A 14915-nucleotide genomic window follows, 5' to 3' on the forward strand; every position below is an offset into this window, starting at 1 on the left:
AGGTTGGTAACACTGTTTTAAGATCAAAAATAATATTTATAAGTCATTTAGAAAGTTTTAGAGTCAATTCGTAAGGAAATGTCCATGACATGCAGAGACCAGTGAAAGATGTGCTTATTTGTTAGCCTATTTTACGAGGTTTTAGGAGTCAGAATTTGATAAAATTTTGTGGAATGGTGTTAAACATGTATTGCAGTAGGTTTAGGGTCAAATAATTTTGTTTAAACTATCCAAGGACCATCCCAAAGGTTTATGAGGAGGACCCTCCCTATTTGGCTAAAAAAGCTATCAAAAACAATGGCTACCTGCGCTTGCCATCGACGGGGCATTGGCTGGACGACAGGGCGTCGATGCCTCCGTCGTTGAAAACTTAGCCACTTTTTCAAATTGGCCAAAATTAAAAGTCTCCGAAGTTGTCTATGGATGTTCATGATGGTTGGGGGGCACGGGCGTCGACTAATATATGGACCGTAGGTCGGTGTCTCGCAGGTCAGGCCTCTTACACTGTTAAGTTTTAAGTTAGTTAAATTAATCAGTATATTCGTTAGGGGTTTAATTAGGGTTTAGGGAATGGTTAATAAAGTTAGTGAAGTGATTGTATAAATAACCCTAATCCTAGACCCAACTTAACATCCCACAATTCCCAAACTCAAATTACTGTTCCTTCTCTCTACCTTCTCTCTCCCAAAAAAACTTCATATATGATCAAGGTCAAAGTGTTATCGCGCAGCAATAGAATCACTTTTATCCATCAATCTTCAATGATTAACAAGGTATGTGAAACTTTCACCTTTGGTATTCCTTTCCCCAAAGGGTTCTTCAAAAATTTATTTCAAAAAGATGAATTGTATATGAGTTTCTTTCTAAGCTGAAATTGATCTTTCAAATTGTATTATTCATGATTTCTAATGACTATTATGATTATATTATGATTTTTTTGTTCAATTATAGTAGTTCTTTATGTTAAATGAATTGACCCTAATTCCCTAACCCTAAGATATGATCTCTTGTTAAATTGATATTGATGCAATTGACTTAGTTCTTGTGTTAATTAATATTCAATGATGTTATTACAGATATTTATGGATGCAATAGGATTTGTGGAGGGTAAGACCAATGATGATTAATTTTTAATAAGAATTGGTAAGACTTTGTGATCTTGGATCTTTATTTCAATTGTGATGGCTTGTACTTGGTGATTAAGTTCAATTGAAGCATATCTTATGATTGTATTTAGTAATTGTTGGCATAATGATATAATTTAAATGTCTTGATTATGTGTAGATATGAGATCATGTTTAAGATTTAATGATATAAGGTTTGTTATGAATTACCTATGTGCCTTATTATGACATGATGATGATTATGTGTTAATATCACATATGAGGGTTGTATTGAAAATATATTCTCATGCAATTCCTAATGAGCTAATGACAATAAATATACATGGGGTTAGTCTCCTATAGCCTAAACTAAGTTATGATTGTTAAAATATGACTTAAAGACATTTCAAAAATAGACTCTAGCTTAGCACCGAGTGAACTAGTAGTGAGGAGTGTTCATTCCCAAGTAGGGAAGGTAGGTTCACTATTATACTTATGAGATTAGAGAATATAATGCAATGTGAATAAAGAGGGTTCCAAGTATATCTCCTAGTTCTTGAACTATGTTATCCCCATAGTTATACTAGCTAGTAGATCTACCTAGATATGTTAATGCTTTGGTACTACCTTGGCAAGTAGTAAACCTTCTTTCAGTGTTGGGTTTCATGACACAAGATTACACATTTAGATTATGTGGTCTATATCGGTTAAGGCAAGAAAGTAAAACGAAGTAATAAAGTTGACACTAACATGGTGACTTAAGGGGTTTTACTTAGTCTCGATAGGGGTATAACTCTACCTATACATTGCACTAGTTGGCCTTGAGGGAAGTCTTAGATGGTTGTTTTGTCTTTTCAAGTAAATATTATGCATATGTTGACTTTATATGTAGATGATCCAATATGATGTTAGTTTCACGTATGAACGTGTTATTGGTCTATTTTTCTAAATATAATGATGAATACTCTTGATGCTATGCTATGTGATGTTAGGAATTGTTTGTGATTCTTTGTTTGGTTTACTTGGTTGAGTAAGTTTATGGTTCTTTACTTGGTCATTTCACTTGTAGACTTGATGGTCGGTTATGAGTAAGGGTCTTGTAGATTTTGTAATGCTATGAACTCTTATACATGATTTGTTGTTATAACATGATGTTGGAGTTGATGAAGTTTGTCTTGTGCTATATATGATCTTTGTTGATATATAACTGAAGACAAACATCATGCTTTGTTGTTAAATTTGATGATGTCTGTCTTGTATTTTGTATGATCATGTCTCAAGGAATATGTGATTATTGGAATATATGGGTCTTGGTTGTGCACAAGGCTTTCCAAAGTAACTTAGCATAGTTTTTAGCAAATGTCCCCTTTATTATAATTTCGAAGGTTTTATGTGCATGTTTCCATACATAGTACAAGTGTGTACTAAACCAAATTTCTATGTTAATACAATTATGTAGGTTCCGGTTGTTGAGCTTTTAGAGGGTCATTGGAAGATAACTTGGACTCTCATTCTCCAAGTTTGGTAGGTCCTCACCTTCTGAGGACGATGCCACTATCTATCTATTTGATGGTGTTATAGTCTAAAGACATATATTTAATTTGTAGAGTAGTATTGTAAAGCCTATATGTGGCTTTTGTTGTAATGAAGTATGGGCTATGTCTGAATGTTGTACTCATTCTACATGGTTTAAATGTGACACATTTCCTATTATAATATTTTTATAAATTATGTATGTAAACTAAAAGTATAAGACTATGTAATGCTTCCTATGCAAGGAGACTATGTAAACTCCCTATTTGTATATATGATGTGTAAGCGAGAGTCTATGTAAACCTCACAAGATAGACAGATATGAAAAGTTTAAATTTTTTTGAAATTTAACCAATGAATGTAATGACGAATTCTAAGAGGTTAGTCTTAGTCCTCTCCGAGGACAACACCACCAGTTAGGTGTAAGGGATACTCCTTAGATGTCACATCCACTTACCAAATCTCCAAGCTAATGATAATCTTGCTCGATTCCAAAAAAATTCATAATAAATTGACATAAATGAATATAGAACTAAGAAATTTAATACAATTTAAACATAATCCAAACATTATATCATGAAGATCACACAACCCACATTATAGGCCAATTTGAGAAAATAGGAGGATCCTGGGTTCTTTATGAAATTTGACTGAAATTCATAATGAATAGTAATTAAACATAATCCGTCATTAGAATTACTTGGAAATTAATTTGACAATGAACCCATGGCTAGATAGAAAATTGGGAATTTTTTTTTAAATCACTTTTGAAAATCATTGATTGAACTCCATAGATGGATTATTAACTGAGGATCAACGATTAGCATACCTTATTGATTGAAGACCCATAAAAAATTGGAGAAGAAACCATATAAATGCAGCCCCTTAATTGAACTTGAGTTTTGGTCTCCAATGGAGATTTTGGGGTTTTGGGAGAAAAAAAATGTTTTGGGATTTTTTATTTTATTATTGTGTGTTGGGGTTTTGACTTGGGAGAGGGGTTAAGTAATTCTTAAAAACAGTTTATAAACGCCTCACAAATTATCCTAAACACCTCTATACTTATTTGGTCTTTTAGACATGTCAAACGTAACTTTCATTTTTGAAATCTTCATCGGGGAACAAGTCCTCACCGATGAGCTGTTTCCGTATTATTTTTGGAATTAATTCTATGGAAATTTGAGTCTACGTTGTGTCCGCGATGTGGACACAACTTTTGTCCATGGGAGACCCTAGTCATCAATGCATACCTACTTCATCTATGGAAAAAAACCTTGCTTCCTTGGGCATCTTGGTGGCCAAAGGATGGTTCCTCCACAAGGACCCCTAGGGCGGTCCTTGGGGAGTCATGTCCGGACGTTTTAACCCTAATAGGTTAATTTAGAAGTGAGGGTCATCCCACTGACTTTACACTCCAAAAACTACATAAAACATATCAACACACACTAAAACACACTACCACGTCCAAAGACTAACTTCCGAAAGTCTTGGATATTCTTGGACGTTTGACAACCAGACCCATTCAAATCAATCATGCACTCTTTAAATCACTTAATTAACATGTTATTAACCTTCTTAGGACAAGTGAGGCTCTAGACACCTAAACGCATTTTGAGGGTCTTGACAATATCCCCCACTTGGGAGCATTAGTCATCGAATGATACTTGGAACCTTTTAAAACACACTAAAGGACTCAATGAACCATAGAACAACTCAAAACTTATAAAATGCTAACACAAGAGTCATTGCACCATACATACAAGGAACACAAACTTCATACTATCATGCAACTAAAGCAACAAAATCAAACATGGATCTCTTACATTTTCTTTCCATGCTTACATACTCATTCCCATTTGGAGGAACTACCTTCTCCAACTTTTAGGCATGCTCATTATTTGATAACAAGGTTAGAAATACAACGGATTTCACATGCACATATAACAAGCTAACATAGTGATCATAAACATGCATCATAACAGTTCATCATCATTAGCCATATAGACCACACCTAACCCTAACATGATCATCACATATACACAACATTTTACACACATCTAGATCATGAAACTAGTATGGAAGACTATTCATATAACTTCACATACCATCAGTTAACTTAGAACATGACATTATAATCAAGGCTAAATCCTTCAACTACCTAAGCATGGAAATCATCATAACAGTTCATCTTGCATATCATGCCTTCAAGGACATGATCATAAAACATAAAAATGTACAATAATGTCAATGTCATCATCATAAGTGGACCTTACCTGCCATCAATATTCAATATACATTCTAAGCTAAATAGAAGGAATAGGTCAACATACGAAATCTTCAAGATAATGATCACATTGATGAATTCCCAACAATTCATAATCAATTGACATAAAGGAATGTAGAACTAGGCAGTTAATTACAATCTAAGCATAATCCAATCATCATATCATCAAGAGCCACATTTTATGCCAATTTCTGAAATTAGGAGGATCATGGGTTCTTCCTGAAATTAAATTGTAATTCACAATTTAAACAGTAATTAAACATAAATCTATCAATAGAATGACTTTGAAATCAATTTGACAATGAACTCATGGCTAGATTGAAAATTGGGAATTTTGGTCTTTCAATCACTTTTGGAAATCATTGATTGAACTCTTTAGATGGAAAATTAACGAAGGATACCATCCCTTATCGATTGAGTACCCTTAAAAAATCGGAGAAGAAACATTATAAATCCAGTCCCTGTATTGAACTTGAGTTTGGGTGTCCAAAGGAGATTTTAGGGTTTTTGGAGAGAAAAATGTTTTGGGATTTTTCATTTTCTTATTGGGTGTCGGGGTTTTGACTTGGTAAAGGGGTTAAATAGGTCTTAAAAACAGTTTATAACTGCCTTCCAAATCACCAAAACACCCCTATAATTATTTGGACTTTTAGACATGCCAAACTTAACTTTCATTTTCGAAATCTTCGTCATGATTTTTGGAATTAATTCTAGGGACAATAGTATTCACTTGTGTGTGTGATTAATTCTAAACTTTTTTCAATTGGATACCCTAGTTCACGACGCAGACCTACTTCATCTTTTAACAAAATCATTGTTGCCTTGTGTAGCTTGGTGGCCAAAGGATGAGTCCTCCTCAAGGACCCCCAGGGAGGTTCTTTGGAGTCGTGCCTGGACGTTTCGACCATAAATAGGTTCATTTATATATTAGGGTCATCCCACTGAATTTAGACTTCGACAAAAATATAAAAAAAATACCAAGAAACACTAGAACATAATAGCACGTCTAACGGCTAACTTTGAAACATCTTGGACATTCTTGGACGTTTGAACCCAAAAAAAAAAACTTCAAATCAATCATGCACACTTTAAATCACTTAATTAACATCTTATTAACCTTATTAGGCAGATGTGAGGCTCTAGAAACCTAAACTCATTTTGATTGTCTTGACACCACAAAATACCACCAGACCTGAATATAAAAGAATAACTTGAAGTTCTTTATCTCTCATGTAGTCACAAACATATTCGCTTTCTGTATAATGGAGAAGATTGGAATTTTCATTCATCATATATAGTATCGCAAAGTCTATCGTTCCTTTCATGTATCGAAGAATTGGCTTTGCCACAAACAAATGAATTTCCGTGGAATTCTCCACGTACTTGCTAATAAATATCACAAAGTACTAGTTTTTAGGGTTTATAGATGTTCGATACATTAACTACATATAATTTTCTTGTATAATATGCTATAAACCATCTTTCAAATAGGATTTTAGAACACCTCGAACCATACCAATGTAACAATTTCAGTTATTATCTTAACCAATGAACCAGGTTGGATTCATTGATAGTGACAGGGTCCAATGTCTGTTGACCTGTCCGTGCTGGGGAGTTGGAATCCACCAGGTAAAGATATCATACAATAGGACACTTCAATAGACCTTTCACGAGCCGCGGTCCTGACAATTGACCGTGATGGCGTCTGTGAAGAGTTAGGGAGTACGATCCCCAAGCCTAGCCTCAAACCCCCTCGCCCAAGTAAGAACGACGGGGAACTTCATGGTCCATAGTCTGTATGATGGGTCATAGTGGTGTTTGTGGTCCTTGACATTTTCCATAGGGTGGTCCATGAAGGTTATTCCTTAGTCCCCAGACTCGAGCCTACATACCTCATCCTAAGTGAGGACCACAGGGACCTTCAAGGTCTATCATCCTTCACACGGGCTGTGGTAGGTAATCATGGATTAGACCCAAGATCCCTTATACTAATATGCCAAGCGGAGATCATGACCCACTTTACGGTTTGTGGTCCCTTTCACGGTTCGTTATGGTGGTTGTGGCCAGCTTGCCATATTTTAAGTAGGGTTATATAGGTCTTTTCCCTTTTTGTATGATACCTAAAGTATGTCATTTTAACTCTAAACTACATGGATTTTGTCAGTTTAAGCCTATAAACATAACTAGAAATTACCTAAGTCAAATCTTTCATCAAAAAGCAAAAGAGGAGAAAGAGGCGAAAACTATAGTTCAACAACGCCACAACATTTCTATATGTTCCATACCCGAAATTGAAATATTCTCCATGGAATATGACACTTTGTATGTGGAATTTCACTAGTATATTTCTTCGACAATTAGGTCCTTGAATTTAAGTTAGATTCATAATTCTTATTATTATTTAACCTAGGTTTTCTAGAACTTCAATAGAGAATCATGGACTAGTTATTTACATGTTCTAAAATAATGTTATTACTTCGATTCTTGCATGAATTTCAGAACCCTAACTATGTATTTCTTTAGTTATTGAATTGCACATATTAGGTCAAATATTTTCGATATTTTATATATACATGCCTCAATTTTTGAATGTGTCATTATGAGTTAGTAATGTGCATTCGCAATGTTCATGTCAGGTTTGAGATAACCAATATACTACAGTTATTCTGTCATAATATGTTGATCATTTAATCTGTTGGGAGTAACATAATAACGAGTTGTCTTAGGGTCATTAACCATATATTCCTAGAACAATGAGCCACATAAATTGTAAGTCCTCACCCATTAGGAATCATTTTAGTGATCACGTCAACATGTCTCTATACCTTTGACAAGGTTTATTGGTTCCTTTAGATAGGGCGTATATATCCGACTCCACATTTAGCTCATGTGGTTTTATTATCGGTTATTAGTAGCTACTTTAGTCTAGTCAGACTCCATTGCATTAACAACATGTCTGTAAAGACAATATTCAGTATCAACATGTTAAATTTGTCATTGCATTAAGTTAGTTCATTATTTAGTACAATATTATGTTCTGATTATGCTCTTTCTTTATTGCTTGTTATGTTACATATTATTTTAGCTTTATTCTATAGTACTTGCTCAGTACTTTTACTGGCACATATTTCACTACAACTTCTCGTGATGAAGGTTCATGTCCCCTACTGTCAAATCAAACATAGATTGGTTCTCAATCTTTAGTTAAACATCATTAGTGGTGAGTCCTCATTCTTCGAGGACTAGTGCCATGTTTATATTTAGCATTTTAAGTCTTTACTTTCTGTTTTATTTGATCTAGTTAGGGCATGTTCAACATTTTTAGTGAGATTTGAGTCTTATCCAATACATAGTTAGATTTAGCTTAGCATTTAGTATGTTCATTCCCCATCACATTCATTTTTATGATATTAACGTTTCCGCGCAATTTTATTTTCAAATTTATCTTTAGAATGCTTATATCATGCAATCAGGGTTAGCTTCAGGTCACTTGTGATCATAGGACCCATGTCCGTGTGTTAGGGGTATCTGGGGGCATGATGAAATTGGTATCAGAGCAGTAGGTTTTACTATCCTAGGATCTCTTAAGTTACACACTAGGTAGAGTTCTTTTCATTGGTGTGTAGGTCATACCACATCAAATGAGAGGGAGGCGACAAAGTGTTTAGGAAAACTCACTATTTTCTTGTTACTCTTATTATGCGTAAGATATTATCTACTTATGTTATAACTGGACGTTCTACATTTCAAATCATATCTCCATAGTAGGCGTTTGGCCATGCAATACCATATAGTGAGATGGAATCAACGTTTGGATATGTGATTTCATGCAGATTCCATCTCTTTATTCTATATCATGAAATGTGATTCCAAATTCTCCAAAGAGCCTGATATGGAATTACATGATGATTTCATATCATGATTTGAGATATTCTAATACAAAATTGATAAACAAGTTTATATTTTGTTATAATAACCCCACATTTATATCAACTAACCATATATTTCATATGTAAATGAATAAAATTTATAATCACTTCATAACTTTTCAAAAAATTTTAGACTCACCGATATAAATTTTATTATTCTCAATATATAGTCACTTTAACTCACACCAACTGAATGTTAATGTGACGAAATATTTATGGTCTATAAACATTAAATTATAGTTGCGGATGATATTGACCAACAAATGACTCATAGTAATAATGTCGGTTTGTATTTTCAACCACATGATAGAGAAATGCAAGTTCAACTTGAAGAATTGTTCGTACTATGTGGGAGAATTATATTAAAAGCTAGTACACTACTGATTATGTTAAATTTTTTAAATTAAATTGAAATTAGATGACACAATTACTTAACTGGAGAACAAATAGTTTATTATGCAATTAGTTAATTTTTATTTTATAAATTAAATTAATAATTGGGGCTATTTTAATTATTTAACAATTTATGGGATTTTTATGTTTAAGAGAAAATATACAATACAAAAATTTTCATATCGATTATCCATACAAAACTTCATTTTCATCTTATGTTTTCATATCATGATTCCATTTCATGATATCATATTGTATGAAAAAATGACCCCTTATAGATCTAATGTCAGGAGTGCAAATGTTGCTCCTCCATCTTGAGATCAAGAAGTCTAGAATGTAGATTTCCAAAATGTCATTCAGATGTTGGTTGAAAGTGTGGCTAACCAGAACAATGGACGAGTTCTAGTTCAGCCAAATGCTATTGTTTGGTCAGCTGCAGCTTGAGTTTGTGATTTTTTTAGGATATGTGCTAGAGTTATTAGGATCCCAAGTTGGAGAAGATCAACGAAACTTCATTGATGAAGTCAAGAAGATCTTTTAAGTGATACAAGTAATTAGAAATGATCGGGTTGAGTTGGCATCTTACCAGCTTACGAATGTAGCTCATATCTTGTATACTTAGTGGAAGTTTAACAGGTGTACAAATGCAACACCAATTACATGGGATTGCTTTAGTGAGACCTTTCTCGACAGTGTTTCCCAAGGGATCTAAGGGAGGCAAAGTCCCAAGAATTTATGAACTTAAGGTAAGGTGACATGAAATTCCAATATTATAGGCTCAATTTTGCTAAACACTCCAGGCATGCTCCTCACAACAACATTTCTATGCTTATTTTTCATGCTCAACTTGTTGATGAAAATAAGCTTAAGGAGCATGACAAAGACAATAAGAATCTACGATTGGAAACTATGACTATTCTTAGCATATATTGGGTGGTGGATATTGCTTGTAGTATCAGCAGAAGTGTTCAGCCCGAGACCCTTTATCAGCTAGTGTTACATTCTCCAAGGTCAAACAGGTAATAACGATAGAGCTCAGTCTTATCACAAGTTGAGAGATTGTCCTTCTTGACAATGTCTAAGAGGTAATAATGATAGAGTACAATTTACAAATATAGTAATGCTGGTATGCAGCCTGAATCAACAGGGTAACTCATCTTGTATAGGTAGAGGACAGTGCAAACATAGGTTATATTCTCCTCAGAAACGCCAAGATCAGGAAGATTCTCCTAACGTAGTCATTGGTATGTTACAATTCTTTGTTCTCGATGTTATACACTGTTAGATCTAGGGGATACATTGTCTTTGGTAACTCCTAATATAGCAGTCAAATTTTGAATTAGTCTAGAAACTGTCTCAGAACACTTATCATTCTATACTCTTATTCGGTGACCCAATTATAGCTAAAAGGGTTTATAGAAATTGCCCTCTCATAGTCTCCTAGAATGTCACCTCAATAGATCTTGTAGATTTAGAAATTGTAAACTTGAGCATCATTCTAGGCATGGATTGGTTACATTCGTGTTATGCCTCTGCCAATTGTAGGGCTAAGCTTGTTCAGTTTCACTTTAAAAACAAACCAATCTTAGAATGGAAGTGTAATAGCATAGAGCCTATGGGTTGATTTGTTTCTAATGTTAAGGTCAGAAATATGATTTGTAAGGGTTGTCTCTATGATCAAGTTAGAGTTAAGGATTCCTGTTTTGAAACCCTAACGCTTGAGTCATCCCCAATAGTCAATGAGTTTCTAGAAACATTTCTAGAAGATATTCTCATATTTCCTCCCGAAAGGGAAATCGACTTTGCAGTTGATCTCCTTCAAAATACCTAGCCTATATTTATTCCTCCTTAAAGAATGACTCCAGAGAGAATAAGTAACTGAAATAGAAATTGAAATACATTCTAAATAAGTGCTTAATCAAACCTAGTATTTTCCCATGGGGTGCACCTTTTTTTTTTGTAAGGAAGAAAGATGATTCTTTTAGAATATGCATTGGCTATAGGAAGGTGAACATCGTCAGAATCAATAATAAGTATCCCATCCCAAGATTGATGACTTGGTTGACCAATTTCAAGGTTCTAGTCATTTATCAAAAATAGATCTCAAATTAGGGTATCATCTTCGAAGAGTAAAAAATGGTGACATTCCAAAGACAACCTTCAAAACTCAGGATAGTCATTATGAATTTGTAGTTATGTCTTTTGAACCAACCAATGCTCCTGCAACTATCATGATTTGATGAACAAAGTATTCAAACAGTAGTTGAACTTGTTTGTTATAATCTTTGTAGATATATCCTCCTGTACTATAGGAATGAGGAAGATCATGTGAGTCGTTTGAGGGTTTCTAGTAAACTCTCAAATATATTCAATTATTTGCTAAGATCAGTACATGCAAATTTTACTTACGCTCAATTGATTTTCTTTGGCATATAGTGTCTAGTGAATGGATTCGAGTACATTTCAAGAAAATAGACTATGAAACAATGGCCCAAACCTACCTCTCCGACATATATTAGAAGTTTCTTTTGCCTAGCATTTAATTGTAGAAAGTTCGTTGAATGATTCTCATCCATAGCCTCTCTATTAAATAAGTTGACTAAGAGGAAAGTCAATTTTCAGTGGCAAATGATTGAAGGTAAAGCTTTACCTCATTGAAAACTAGGTTGACTACAACTCTTGTTTTGACGTTATAGGAGGGGTCAGATCTGTATGTTATATATTGTGATTCTTCAAATTTCGGTCTAGTTTGTCTATAATATAGCGAGGTAAGGTTAGGAATCTTGAAGACCATGAGATTAACTATATAACTCATTACCTCGAGCTTGCAACTGTGGTGTTCCCACATAGTATTTGGAGACATTACTTGTATGGTGTTCATAAAGATGTGTTCACAGACCATAAGAGCCTTAATTATATCTTCACCCAGAAAGAGGTTAAACTTCGTTAGAGAAAATGTTTGAGTTCTTCAAAGATTATGATATAAGAGCGCATTACTATCCTTGAAAGGACAATGTAGTAGCAAAGGCTCTTAGCAGACTATATATAGGGAGAGTAGAACATGCTTAGGAAGAAATAAAAGGAGCTAATGAAGGATGTTCACATACTTTCTCACCTAGGAGTTCTTCTTATGAGCATACCAGATGGTTGTGTAACGGTTCACAATGGGGTGAAATATTAGTTCATAGTGGAATTTAAGGAAAATTAAGACAGTGATCTAATATTGCTTGAGCTAAAGAGTGCAATCCATTATAAGAAAGTGTATGTTTTCTCCGAAGGGGGAGATTGTGGGATTTGCTATCAGGGTCGATAATATCTTCCAAAGGTGGGTTAGTTGATATAGAATATTATTGTAGAAGCCCATAACTCCAGATTTTCTATTTATCCAGGCACCACTAAGATGTATCAAGATCTGCGGGAAGACTATTGATGGAATGGCATGAAACGAGATATAGAAGATTTTGTGTCTAAGTGCCCTAATTTTTAGTATCTCATGTTAGAACATTATAAACCAAGAGGTATGACCCAAGAGGTTGAAATTCCCACTTAGAAGTGGGAAGACATTATCATGAACTTAATCAAAGGTTTGCCTCGTAGTGGCAAACAACATGATGCAATTTAGGTGACAGTTGATAGGGTTACAAAGTCTTCACGCTTATTGGCGATCAAGACTACATATTCGGTGTAGGAGTATGCCAAGATATACATTAATGAGATTGTGCGGTTGTATGGGGTTTCTTTGTCTATCGTCTCATATAGAGGTCCTTAATTTAGCTCACATTTCTGGAAGTCATTTCAGAAATGTATGTTGCTCAGGTTAACCTTAGCACAACATTTCATCCGCGGATGGATGTCCAGAAAAAACGTACCACTCAGACCTTAGAAGACATGTTGACAGCCTGTGTGATCGATTTTAAGGGTGGTTGGGATGATCCCCTTCCTCTTTGAGTTTGCCTACAATAATAGTTACCACTCCAACATTTTGATGGATCCTTTTGAAAATTTGTATGGGCGTAGATGTAGATCACATATTGGTTGATTTTAAGTAGGTGAAGCAGACGTTATAGCACCAGATAAAGTTAATGAAGCTATGGAGAAAGTGCAATTAATCAGATATGAACTTAAGATAACCCAGAGTCTCCAGAGATTTTATGCAGATGTGAGGAGAAGGGAACCAGAGTTCCAAATTGATGATTAGATTAACCTGAAAGTGTCACCTATGAAAGAGGCGCTGAATTTCTGCAAGAAGGTGAGCTAAGTCCTAGATATGTAGGCCCTTACCAGATTTTGAAAAGTATTCGTAATGTCTCTTATGAATTAGAGTTGCCAACACAACTAGCCGTAGTGCATCTGGTTTATACATTTTTCTCTTGAAGAAGTGTGTGGGTAATGCAACATTTATTGTGCCTTTAGAAAGTGCGGTTGTGGAGGATAGTCTCACTAATAAAGAGGTACATGTTGAAATCCTTTATCGTCAGGTTCAAATATTTTGTAACAAATAAGTCTCTTCATCAAGGTTTTGTGGACGAGTCATTCCGTAGAGGGAGCTACTTGGGAAGCAGAAGCATCCATGAAATCCATATACTATCACCTTTTTCCTTCCGTTTCCACTCCAACTTGAGATAAAAATTCCTCTTCAATTTTTCATTCATTCATGTTTACATCACTCTAAGTATCATATTCCTTAGTTTGTACTTGCATTTTAATCATATTTGCATGTTTTTAGAACTTAGTTTAGCCAATAATAAGTCTTCGATGCTTTGTGTAGGGTTTTTAGCTCCTTCCCTCCATTTTAAGCTAGTTTAGCCTTCATTCGAGGAAGAATGTTCCCAAGTGGGAGATAGTATAACACCTCAAAAACCAGACCCAAATTTTTTTTTCAAAATTTACCTAAACTAGTGAGACACGGTGAGCTTCATTGACCATTAGGGTCCATGGTCCATTGAACTTCTTGTGGTGGGGAGTTGAACTCAACAAGGTAAAAAAGCATCAGAAAATGAGACCCTTCATGGGCCGTGGTCTTTAAGACGAACTGCGGTGGTGCCAGTGAAAAGTAAGGTTGTAGACTCGCCAAGCCTAGCCTCAAACCATGTTGACAATGTAAGGACCATATGGACCTGCACTATCGGTGGAGACTAACCAATATCCCCTCTAGCCAGTCCGTTAGATCCCCATGCCTATGTGAGGACCCTGCCGACCTTCACAGTCTGTGATCCTCTACAAGGGCCATGGGGTTGTGCAGGAATGCTACCTAGTAATTCCCTAGAATCGAGCCTCCAGACCCTATCCCAAGTGAGTACCACGGGGACCTTCACAGTTTGTTCTCATCCACACAGGCTAGATTAGGGGCTTGTGGATAAGACCACAGAGACCTTAGACCACCAGGACTAGCGAATTCGTTTTCCACCCCCAATGAGATGGGGAATTTTTCACCCCCTATTTAGACTTTTGGGCCCTTTATCTTATTGAATCGATACCTGGCCCGGCTCGCGCTTTCTTCCTCCGTTCATACGTATTTCATACATTCTAGTGATGGAGTTGGGTAAAATTTCATGAGATTCTGCAAACAAAATAGTCCAGAATCAATAAAAGAATCCTTCGGGGCGTTAAATAGCTTGTATCTATAGTAATTCTAGTGTGGCATACCAATACCCACATCACAAACGATGATCC

Source organism: Solanum pennellii, chromosome 6, assembly GCF_001406875.1.
Source record: "Solanum pennellii chromosome 6, SPENNV200".
Taxonomy (NCBI): Eukaryota; Viridiplantae; Streptophyta; class Magnoliopsida; order Solanales; family Solanaceae; genus Solanum; species Solanum pennellii.